We start from the raw sequence: 12,343 nt of genomic DNA, 5'->3' as shown, positions 1-12,343 counted from the left end.
ATTTGTATTTCAAAGGCCTGGGAAAATCCCAATGTAATTTGTAACAAGATACTTCAGAGAATGGTATTTTGTATTTTCAAAATACTTTTTTTTATAGTGGTTCACAATTTTGTGGCCCTCTATCACTCCAATGTTGCTGCACTGGTATCAGAAGTCTGATGGTACTGTAGTGTGAGGCCTTGAGAGGTGTTGGTAGTTGAAGCACATAGAATGCAGTGAATTTGCTCCAAAAGGTGGGACTGAACTCAACTTTGAAAGCGAACACACTATGTTATTGCCACACTATCATTATACTTACTCTCATTCGGGAAGCGAGTCCCCTGCCTCAACTTCAAATCCTTTTGTGCCTCCACATGCACCTCTGATTATGTCACTCTCATGGAAACTCATTACTGACACCAACACATTGAATTTTGAGTAATATGTATTCGCTAAATAGGGGCCACAAAGCTCTGAAGACTTACTCTATGAACTGTGCCAATTATCTGGGATATTGGTCATAGATGGTAGCTATTAGTATTGTTCATGGCATTGTTGGTCGTAGGGTCACATTGTTTGGCAGCAGTATTTTATATTTGATTGGTCTTTATGATATTTTGGATTTTGTAACAAGATATATTTTAATGTATCTTTGCCTATTTCTGATTGTAGATCTTCGGGGAGATCTGGCTAAATCCATAATGTGAAGACGTCATATGAACTCACTGACCTCTAGTTTCATGCGTGCACCTGTTAAATGAAGGTGCCAAGCTTTTGCCCGTGCCATTGGTGGTTTATCCAAAATAGAATTGGTTTATGAACATTAGCTAAATTTGACACTTCACTCGCACAGTCCAACAAGTTGTACAAACCCATACAGGTTAGTGCTTCAATTTTTTTCTTTGTAATGGTAAATGCTATAAATATGATATGGGGGAGGGAAGCAAATAATTGCAAATCTGTTTGCTAGCTAGCTAACAGTAGCTAGTAACATCAGATGAGCCGCTTTATGCTAGCCCACAAACATTAGCATTTCGCTCATTTTCCCATCAACTTTGTAAAAAACTAAAACCCTGTTAGTTAAGACCTCTTAGATGTAAGGGGACCTGTGTGGTTCTGGTACCGGTTCCGACCGAAATTTCATTTATAAATTGATCTGTGGATACCGTAGATCGAAATGGCGTGCATTGGGCGATAGCCCTGGTTACCACGGACACAATAGTATTTTTTTCTGATGTGAAATCTGAAACCACTTGAAGCTGGGATGTCCGTCCTACCATTTCATTCGCTCTTCTGACTGTCCATCAACTCCTGGCTGAACCCAACATCACAGCCACTGACAAAGCACATGCCTGCAATCATTACATAATAGCGCAGCAGGAGAAAGTGGCTTAATCATGGTTCAGAGATCGATTCATAGCCATTAATCTTAAATAATTCATAGATTTTAAACAAAAAATACTTTGTTTGTCAAAGATGGACAATATTAATATGAGATGAACAGTGAGTTCCTAAAGAGTCCAGGAATCCAAGCTAGAGCTCTGTGACATACACATCAAAGGGGGCAGACAATTTGATCAAGAGAGACCTTTAGAAAATATGCAAATGTTCTCTAACATTAAACATACAAAGATCTATACAGTTATAAGGAAGGTGAAATCTTATAGTTAGAACAGTCTATGACTAGGGTGGATGGTCTTCAATTTTTAGGGCCTTCCTCTGACACCGCCTGGTATAGAGGTCCTGGATGGCAGGAAGCTTGGCCCCGGTGATGTGCTGGGCCGTACGCACTACCCACTGTAGTGCCTTGTGGTCGGGCAGTTGCCATACCAGGCAGTGATGCAACCCATCAGGATGCTCTCGATGGTGCAGCTGTAAAACCGTTTAAGGATCTGAAGACCCATGCCAAATCTTTTCAGTCTCCTGAGGGGGAATAGGTTTTGTCCTGCCCTCTTCACGACTGTCTTGGTATGCTTGGACCATGTTAGTTTGTTGGGGATGTGGACACCAAGGAACTTTAAGATCTCAACCTGCTCCACTACAGCCTCGTCGATGAGAATGGGGGCGTGCTCGGTCCTCCTTTTCCTGTAGTTCACAATCATCTCATTTGTCTTGATCACGTTGAGGGAGAGGTTCTTGTCCTTGCACCACACGGTCAGGTCTTTGACCTCCTCCCTATAGGCTGTCTCATCATTGTTGGTGATCAGGCCTACCACTGTTGTGTCATCAGCAAACTTAATGATGGTGTTGGAGTCGTGCCTGGCCGAGGTCCTGGAACCACCGAGCTCTAGGAAGAGTCTTGGTGGTTCCAAACTAATTCCATTTAAAAATGATAAAGGTCACTGTGTTCTTGGGGACCTTCAATGCTGTAGACATTTTTTGGTACCCATACCTAGATCTGTGCATTTGACACAATCCTGTCTCGGAGCTCTACAGACAATTCCTTCGACCTTATGGCTTGTTTTTTTTCTCTGACATGTACTGTCAACTGTGGGACCTTATATAGACATGTGTGTGCCTTTCCAAATCATGTCCAATCAATTGAGGAAACAGGATGCAGCTGAGCCCAATTTCAAGTCTCATAGCAAAGGGTCTGAATACTTATGTTTTTTTTTATTTTTGATTAATTTGCAAAACATTCAAAAAACCTGTTTTCAATTTGTCATCTTGGTGTATTGTGTGTAGATTGATGAGGAAAAAATGTATTTAATCCATTTTAGAATAAGGCTGTAAAGTAATAAAATGTGGAAAAAGGGAAGGAGTCGGTCTGAATACTTTCCGAATGCATTGTATATACAGCCTGAGACATTTGTGTGCGAACTCGAGTAAATGTTCCTTACAAGTCAGAGTGTTGAATAAAATTACATGCAAACTCTACCGGTTGCTGTACTGTTTGTCCTTCTGCTGCTCTAAATTTGAGACAAAAATATCCGCAGGAAAGTGTTGTTTACCCAACTTTTTAAAGAGCTGGTAGGTGTATGGCTTGGTTCGGCACAGAGGTAAAGCTAGTTTCATGTTAGATTTTCTTATTTCAATCTTTAGAAAAATAAAATAAAAATGTGGATTGTTCACCATTCTCACGTGATTCTGGATCATTTTCATTGTCATGGCATGCTTGGTTTCATATGCTTAGTAGTGAGAAACCGTGCATAAAGTAGATGATAATTGTACTTTTGGCCACTTGAGACCACTCTGTGTATTCCAGAATGATAACTTGCAAAAGTGGTAGATTAGTCCTAGCAGCAGTAACCAGTCACACAATTCAGACATTCTGCAACTTGAAAATAGAGATTGTGAACAACAATGCCCCTAGAAGTCACAAGAGGCAATTGGATGGCTCCTGAATTGATGACAGGAACAAGACTCCTTTCAAAAAGCCCTGTAGTCCAAAGATAGTCTCCCCAGACCTGTCTTGTGTTGTAGATTCATGCAACCCCTTCCAGATATAGTCACTGTCTCCCCTGCTACTGACACCCAAGAAGTTCCATCTAGTGTGGAAAATACAGTGAAAGATAAAGTTAAAGGTACACCAGAATCTGTATGTGTGTCAAACTTCGATAATGTCTAGAGTGGGCAAGAAGGAGAAGCAGGCACTAGACAGGGTGGTGTTGCGGCTCCAAGCAGCCCAGCATCTAACGACACTGAGGCCTGTTTTTGACTTTGACGTGGATGACATGTGCCTGAGCCCCATTGACAGCGACAGGGGGAGGGATGATGGCATTGAAGCCTTCGTCGAAAGCTGTAACAGCTTTTACGACACGGACAGTGTCCGTAACCCTAGTGACGGAGACAACCAGCAACTAAGCCTCTCTTGGCTCAGTCCAACACAGGGTAGGGAAATGATGAGGTGGGAGAGGGGGAGGATGGAAAAGGAGACGAGATGGTGGGAGAAGGAGAAAGAGGGAAAGGAAAGATAAACCAACAGGAGGAAGAGGAGAGCGTAAGCGATGAGGGTTATTTCTCCAGGTCCTACCTATAAGCACTGAGGGCAGGGAAGGACATGTCTCAAGCTGTGACGCCCCTGCAGCCCCACATCTTTGGTCAGGGGAAGGGAAGGATTGCAGAGGCCACAGGTGGCTGTGTCAGAGGAGGGGGAGCCACCGTGTCACCCAGATTTCCCTGAGACCAATGAGTGCCAGGCTGTGGTTTGCCAGCCGATCAACTCATTCACTCTGGAGGTTGTTTCTTATGGGTTATATGGGGAACCTCTAGTCCCAGTGGAGGGTGCAGATGAGGGCTTGGAGGTGGAGGAGGAAGGGGGGCTTCATTCATTCCATAGCCTCTCCAAGTCCAGGTAAGAGGTCCTTAAGCTGACCAGAGATGTGACAAATGGACAATTATGCTTTACGTTAAAACAGCCATTTTTTAAATTTGTTTTCTGTTAAAACGATAGAAAATCATAAAATTCCACTTCAATTCACAATGCAGAACAATGATCCTATTACATATATATGACCGCTAGGGCCGGGCAATAAAGTTATATCTACCGCAGTCATATACCCTTGAAAGTGTCTCGGAATGCCGCTTCTGAAGCGGGACTAACGTCCATTACTAGGCTACCAGAACTGTCAATCAAACAGGACGCAGACCACTCTCTCTTAAAAGAAAGTTCTTGAAAGTTTGTTAGTAGAAAGAAAATACATCTTCTGCTAGGAATCGACTCCTAAGATGCAGTACTTTGGAACGGAGGAGACTGATTAGTTGCCATACTTCCAAGAACACTTGCATCTTTCATAGAGAGCTAGCGAGGGACTGAGAGAAGAGGAGGGGCACAGTATAGGCAGTTGGCAACCAGGCCGAATCGTGCACTAGGCCTATCTATCCGCATTGGAATGCTGTATAGTTTTTCCTTTAGGGATTTTTCTTAATGTTAAGGATCCCAATTTGGTTTAAATGTTCACACCCCTAAAGCTGACACATTGTAATATGCAAATATATTGTTTCTCTTAATGTAGCTGTGAGATGTAACTAATAATATTTCATCATTAACAAACAGGTTTCCTGTATTTTGTGTCCATATGCATATTTATTTATTTGTTTTGCCTCTATCAACTGTTAAGATTTGGTTGTGACTGTATAGCTGTTGTGTGGATATCTCTGTTCATATTGCTCTAAGACCTTCTGCCGTGTCCAGGGGAGGTCAGTAGTGGTGCTTCCCAGCGTGCAACAGAGCAACAGCAGCAAACCCTCAACGCCGCCTGAGCAGAAAGGATCCGAGACCAGGTCTGTGCAGAAATCTTCTCCAGAGAAGAATCTTCAAGAGGGTACATTTTAGAGAGTCCTTGTGAAGTTCTCTATTTCCTCTAGAGGGAGCAATTTGATCATTTCTTACCTGACAAGTATTATTTCCAGACTGGTTTATTTCTCTGAAATTCTACTCTGAATGTAGACAGCCAGTCTGTTTTTTTCTCCCACTCAACCACTTCACAAATGCATCATTATTTAATCAATGCTTTCACATGACTAGAAGGGTGAAAGCATCAATATAGCATAACTTATTCAACTCTGTCAGGTCATATCTGAGGTCTTGTAAGGAAGCAGGATATACTCTATTACTTGAGTGTTGCCTTGCCTCTCGTTGTCCTCTTGAAGTTTGTATTTATCCCCCCAAAACCCTTCCCTGTCCACACACACACAGTCCATGTAGCGTTTATCCGTTTACCAAGTCCTTATCTTATGTTGTCGTGAATCCTCCGTGGTTGGCTGTAATGATCTGCAAGGTTGTGTGTGAAATCCCAGTCTGGTGTGAGACTTAAAGATGCGTTATAAAGGTTTTGTATAATTTCAGGCAGTAATTTTGAATGTATCGCTCATAAGCCAAAAAGTGTGCACAATTGTGTACAGCATCATCCATTTCATATGTTATGTCCTGCAAAAAAAGAAATCTCTTGCAGTTTTTATATGTCACGAATTCCAATTCATACAATATGTAAAAAATGTGTAAGTGCTTAAGATCCTGTTCAATCTCTTTAATTCATACCAGTATTAATAAACTGGAATCCTAACCTACCTATGGATCTTAAAGCTGCTTTCAAACCTGTGCAGTGCTTAAGCCACATGGAATCCATGTGTTTGATGTATTCGATACCATTCCGCTCCAGCCATTACCACAAGCCCTTCCTCCTCAGGTGGTGCACATGTAACAATAGGAAGCTCTCTAGGATTTCCATTTGTCAGCGCGCTATGACATCACATGGTTTTTGGCGAGTTTCCCACATGTTAGAGCAGACTTGTTTCAGATGTGATTTTTCTAGATTGATAATTTCCTTTTTTATCTCGAATACAATTATTGCATCCCTTTTTGATAATGGACACGAGCTTAATATAATATAAAATCATAATAATAATACTTTGATAAGTATTAGTATTATTAAGTAATGGTATATAAGCCACTTAGCATACGGTTTTATCCAAAGCCACTTATTCAAGCTTTCTGAATGACACTCATAATGACCCTCAAATGGAATGATAATTCCCAGGTTGATATTGTATATTCTTTCTGTCCTGCATCTTATTCTTATGATTTTTCTTTGAACTTGTTCAGCCTGTAATGTGTGTTTAACTTGTATGGGTTTGTCTCCAGGGGTGATGACCGAGCTGCTGAACCTGATGAACCATGTGGCTGACTAGGCACCAAGCCTCAACGGCAGGCAGTGGCAGCCCCCCTCAGATCTCCACTGCAGGTACAGGCATCTCCGTGTGTGTGTGTTTGTATCTACTGCTGCCCTCTGTAGAGGACATTTTGGTCTTAATTTGATAATTGATTGCATGTTTTCTTCTAATGCAATCAAGTACTCATTTCTGAGTATTGATTTCACTTTACCCCTTTTTTTTGGTGAAATTTAATTTGAATACTTTTTTCCCCATTTAGTTTTTTCAGCAATTACCAAAGAACCTTTAGAACTAACTTAACTATTTATACTCTGGACGAATAGCAGAACCAGAACTACAGGAACCCCCGGTGCTTTGCCAAGGTCCCACAGATCTTCGAGAGAAGTCCGGTTCTGTCAATCCAAGCAACAAAGGATATTTTATCTGAAATGTATTAATTTGCATCAAGATGTAATATGTTAATTGCTAAAGTGGCTTGAAGCCCAGTGATTGCAGTCATTGTTTGTTTTTATTTTGTTTTCAGTAATATTAGTGTGATGATTCTCTTTTTATGTTATAATTTAATTTGTTAAAATTGTTCCTTTCAGCTTACCCTCCAGTGTAGGATAACATTGACAAAAAAGGAAGAAAATGATATAACGTAAAAGCAGACTAATAGCCTAGTCATTTTACCTGAACCTTAGTATGTTGCATGTGGAGGGCTCTGGTCATCATTCCCTCATTTCATGGGTTCATTGCTGCACTTGTACCTTGTTTATAACTTCATTCCTAGTCTTGATTAGCTTTTTGAATGCTGTGCGTATTTCCCTGTCTAAGTACTTATTTGTGCAGTTTTAATTTCTTACCCAATATATTTTGTGTTCATACTGTTCAAGTTTTTTTAGTACTTCTGATTAACCCTGGTTCAGCTAGAACAGTTTGAAGGGACAATCACTTTTTTGATCCATCACATTCCTGGTGTGATATGATATGTACATGTCCAGACATGCTCTTCACTTGCTGCCTCAGATGGTCTGTCATTTGTTTATTAGCATTAGTCAGAATTTAAGGTAATTTTGTCTGTGGCCATGTTATGCTTAATTTGCATGAGTCTCTAGCCTTTCTAGGCTTTACATGACAGTTTTCATATCATGCTTTTTTCTACTGGTCCAGTGACCTTTGATACCTCTTATCTGACTCCTTCCCAGGCATTTTAATGACACTCCTCCCTCTGGTTCCCAGCACCATTCACAGGAGGTGAGCAGTTCTCCTTGACCTACTTATTGAGAGTGTTTTCAGGGAAAGGGTAGACATTTCACCTGAATTATGTATGCCAACCTTGCCTAAAGATGATTGAATCAGTGACTTATGAGCACCTGCCTTCGACCTTACAGGTGACATTGAACTGCTTCCCAGAACTTCCTAATGGAATTAAACGCCTTTTTAAAACAGTGTTATAGCTACAGTTAATGTGGTTCAGATGCCTTTGCTGCAGATATCACACTTGGTCTGTGAAATGGTCTAAAATGCCAAGTGTCAGTTCAATGTGGAGGAAAGGAAGAGGATCATTATTATGTAAATGTATGTTATAGAAGCCCAGAGTCCTTTAACTTGTATAACATTTATAGTCCTGTACAGCCCACAAACATCTAGAGGTCTCTCTGTGAACAAGCCTGTTGATGCTTATTATTGTAGAGTAGCATTGAACAGTAGGCGCTGATGTAACATTTGAGTTTATTTGTTTGCTTTGAACTGGTGACAATATTTGGTATTGTAATGGATCTCTATAGAATCCGGTAAAATGTCTCAGTCCCAAAAGTTGGATTATAATTATGTTTGTGGGTGGATGCCTATGGCATACCATCAGCTTGTTTCGCCTTGTGTCTGTGTACATGTGTACATTTTTGGTGTTTCTTCTAACGTTTATTGTATACTATAATGTTGTATGTGTAGGCCCTGTCACTATGTCCTCCATCCATTAAATAATGCAGGCAGTTAAAGTAAGCCCGTCTCCACAGATATTCTGACAGTCTGTCTCTAGCCAGCCATCCAGAAGCTGTGTGTGTGGCCTGAGCCAGACAGATTACCAGGACGTGTACTCAGAGCATGCGTGGACCAACTGACCGAGTCTGTAATACCAACATGTTTCAAGCAGACCACCAAAGTCCCTGTGCCCAGGAAAGCGAAGGTAACCTGCCTAAATGAATACCACCCCGTAGCACTCAGGTCGGTAGCCATGAAGTGCTTTGAAAGGCTGGTCATGGCTCACATCAACACCATCATCCTGGAAACCCTAGATCCACTCCAATTCGCATACCGCCCCAACAGATCCACAGATGACGCAATCTCAATCGCACTCCACACTGCGCTTTCCCACCTGGACAACACATCTGCCACACTGATCCTCAACACGGGGGCCCCCCAGGGGTGCTTGCTTAGTCCCCTCTTGTACTCCCTGTTCACCTACGACAGCGTGGCCAAGCACAACTCCAAAACCATCAATAAGTTTGCTGACGACACAACAGTGGCAAGCCTGATCACCGACAATGATGAGACAGCCTATAGGGAGGAGGTTAGAGACCTGGAAGGGTGGTGCCAGGACATCAACCTCTCCCTCAACGTAAGCAAGACAAAGGAGCTGATCATGGACTACAGGAAAAGGAGGGACAAACATGCCTCCATTCACATCGACGGGGCTGTAGTGTAGCGGGTCGAAAGTTTCAAGTTCCTTGATGTCCACATCACCAAGAAAAGATTTGGCATGGGTCCCCAGATCCTCAAAAACGTACACAGATGCACCATCGAGAGCATCCTTACCGCTTGCATCACCGCCTGGTATGGCCACTGCTCGGCATAGGACCGTAAGGCGCTACAGAGGGTAATGCGTATGGCCCATTACATCACTGGGGCCAAGCTTCCTGCCACCCAGGACCAGCAGTATATACTAGGCGGTCAGAGTAAGGCCCAAAACATTGTCAAAGACTCCAGTCACCCAATTCCACTGCATTTTTTCATTGTTCTCCTCTAATCAGGGACTGATTTAGACCTGGAACACCAGGTGGGTGAAATTATTTATCAGGTAGCCTGATCTAGCCTATTCTATGCTGCGATGCGATGCAGATAGCGATTGGCCCTGTATTGATGCTCGTGATGGAGAGACTGATGTAAACACAATCTAGTGTGGGAATTGAGTGAGATAAAAACCTATTTGTAGGGTTCTGTTATGTGCGGGTATTGATTTCTGTGACATTGTGAATCTCTGCACGTTTCTAGCACAGGTTGCTAACTCTACAATAACAGCAGTTGCCTGAAACCCTGTTGTTGATTTTTTTACAAAGGTAAATGTCTAGCCCAGTCAGAATACCATATGTAAGTGCAGTCAGTGACTGAGGAGATGTGGCTCACTGGTGCTAATGTCTAGGAAGGGGGGGCTCTCTAACTTCTTTACTTGTTATTTTTTTGTTCTTATAATCATAACATTGTTATTCTAAACCTCTGATTTACATGTATTGCCTATGATTGTTGAAGTACCTATATGTCGATATGAATACTAAACTTGAGTTCATCCCTCTCAATTACCATGGTTGGAATCGTGGAAGAAAATCATTTGATGTACAGTATTATTTGACCTCAAAAACTAATGTGAGAAAAGGAGAAAAACGAATATACTTTATTTGAAAATGTTAAATATTTTTTATTTGATTAACCATCATCCAGAAGTAACCTAAGCATTAACCATATTCCTCATTATAGAAATTGTGTAACCGTGTGCATAATAGTTGAACCATGCTAGCCCTCACTAAGCAATTACTTGTTTATTTTATACATGGAATATAAACATGATGACATTGATAAAGCTTTTAACATTTTCTTAACCAGGCTTCTTTGCAAGTACCAAAGTAAAAGTAAAGAGACCCACACCCTAAAATCATTGCTTTTCATTTTAAGTTTCTTTTGGCTCTGCCACATGTACAACTTAGAATAACATCTCTTTGTATTTGCCTGATATTATCATTGGACTAAACCTCACGAAACAAGTCCCATCCCCTGGTTTTTGTCCTACGAGGAGAGCAAATCAACAATCCCAAACAAATCTGTTTAGCGAACATCATTTTTCAGCATTATAAAATGTGTGGGTTACCACCACAAGATCGAAGTGGAACGTTAAGTTCTTACAGTCTTAAAAACAGCTACCTATCCCCTCAGAAGCTCCAGCTGGGCCCTAAGCTTGATCAGGCCCATCTGAATACTGGATGAAAATATCACCAAGTCATATCAGAAACCTCTGACAGCTGAGTTATTTTAAAGAGTCTGTATCTCCCAAGGGACTTTGATCCAAAGAAACCAGTTCATATATGGCAAGGTTGCAGAGAACTGTTGGCCATATAAATAATATAATATTTTTATGCTGTTGGCCTCCTTGCATGGATGATTGATCAATCCCACTGTATATCTACTATGACATCAGGATGTGTTGGCTCCCAGAGCAAGTCAAGCAGATAATCCATCAACGCAGAACTGAAACTGCATGGTTGGACCACAACTTGGCAACATAACAAAAATGTAATATGCTTTACAGTACATTAGCCCTAAATGTATGAATATTATTGAAACAGGAATGACATAATTATTTTATTTACATTGGCAACATAGAGCAAACGGTGTGCCATAGTGAAAAGTTCATACTTCATTCAATAACTTTTCTTGAGAATGAACTTTAAGCAACTTTTCATAAAATATTTGAGCACTGTATTGGTTATGTTTGGCCCTGACTATGAATCTCAACGTAACTGAAAGTTTAGAGTTGCCAAATCCAATGCAGTAAAATACTCAACTCTGCAAGTAAGTAGGTGAATGAGAAAGAAGCTATTCCTGTGTGCCATTGTGGGATGTAGTGCGGGTACACTGCAAACAGACATGGACCCAGTTCAAAGGAAATCATCCAGGGAGAGGATCATCATCCGTTACTAAGTCGACGGATGCCTATCGACTGCAATGAGCTACCAGTACCAGCAGTCCTAAGTGCAATGAGCTACCAGTACCAGCAGTCCTAAGTGCAATGAGCTACCAGTACCAGCAGTCCTAAGTGCAATGAGCTACCAGTACCAGCAGTCCTAAGTGCAATGAGCTACCAGTACCAGCAGTCCTAAGTGCAATGAGCTACCAGTACCAGCAGTCCTAAGGACACATGGTTTCAACCTTCAGAAACTTTTGTGAGAAGTGCTTGGGGTAATGCAGCAAAACACCAAGTTTGTCCTCCGAACATCCATATGTCTGTGTTAACCAATCAAATGGGCCCTCTCCTTCTCATTCCTTCCATTCTCTCTTTCTCCCTCCCTCATTTTCTTTTCTCTCTCCTCCCTCTCTGCCTAAAGCCTGCTCTTGTCCCTGACATGAATCACAGTTTATTGGAGAAATGGAAGCCGAGTTCTGCTCCCGTCTTTCTCATTAACGGTGGAAGTGAGGAGAGAGAGAAAGACAAAACCCTGCCATTGTATTAGTTATCAGTCAGCTCCCTCCTTCTATAACATGTATACATCGCTGGGCTATGCCTGTCATTACAGTCTGCCTCTCTCCCACAGCCAAGGTTAATCACCTGCAGGGAGGACTGTCTGCACCGCAACGGGTACAGCTGGAATTACTGTGTGCTACCTTAGTCTGTGTGTGCAATTTATGTGTGTGCGTGCATGAGTACGTGCGTGTGTGTGCGTGCGCCGTGCATAAGTGTGTGCTACCTCAGTGTTTTTGTGTGTGTGTGTGTAGGTCTAGGTCT

The sequence above is a fragment of the Salvelinus namaycush genome, chromosome 15 (assembly GCF_016432855.1).
Source record: "Salvelinus namaycush isolate Seneca chromosome 15, SaNama_1.0, whole genome shotgun sequence".
Taxonomy (NCBI): domain Eukaryota; kingdom Metazoa; phylum Chordata; class Actinopteri; order Salmoniformes; family Salmonidae; genus Salvelinus; species Salvelinus namaycush.
The sequence above is the reverse complement of the archived record's forward strand: the minus strand, read 5'-3'. Positions refer to the sequence as shown.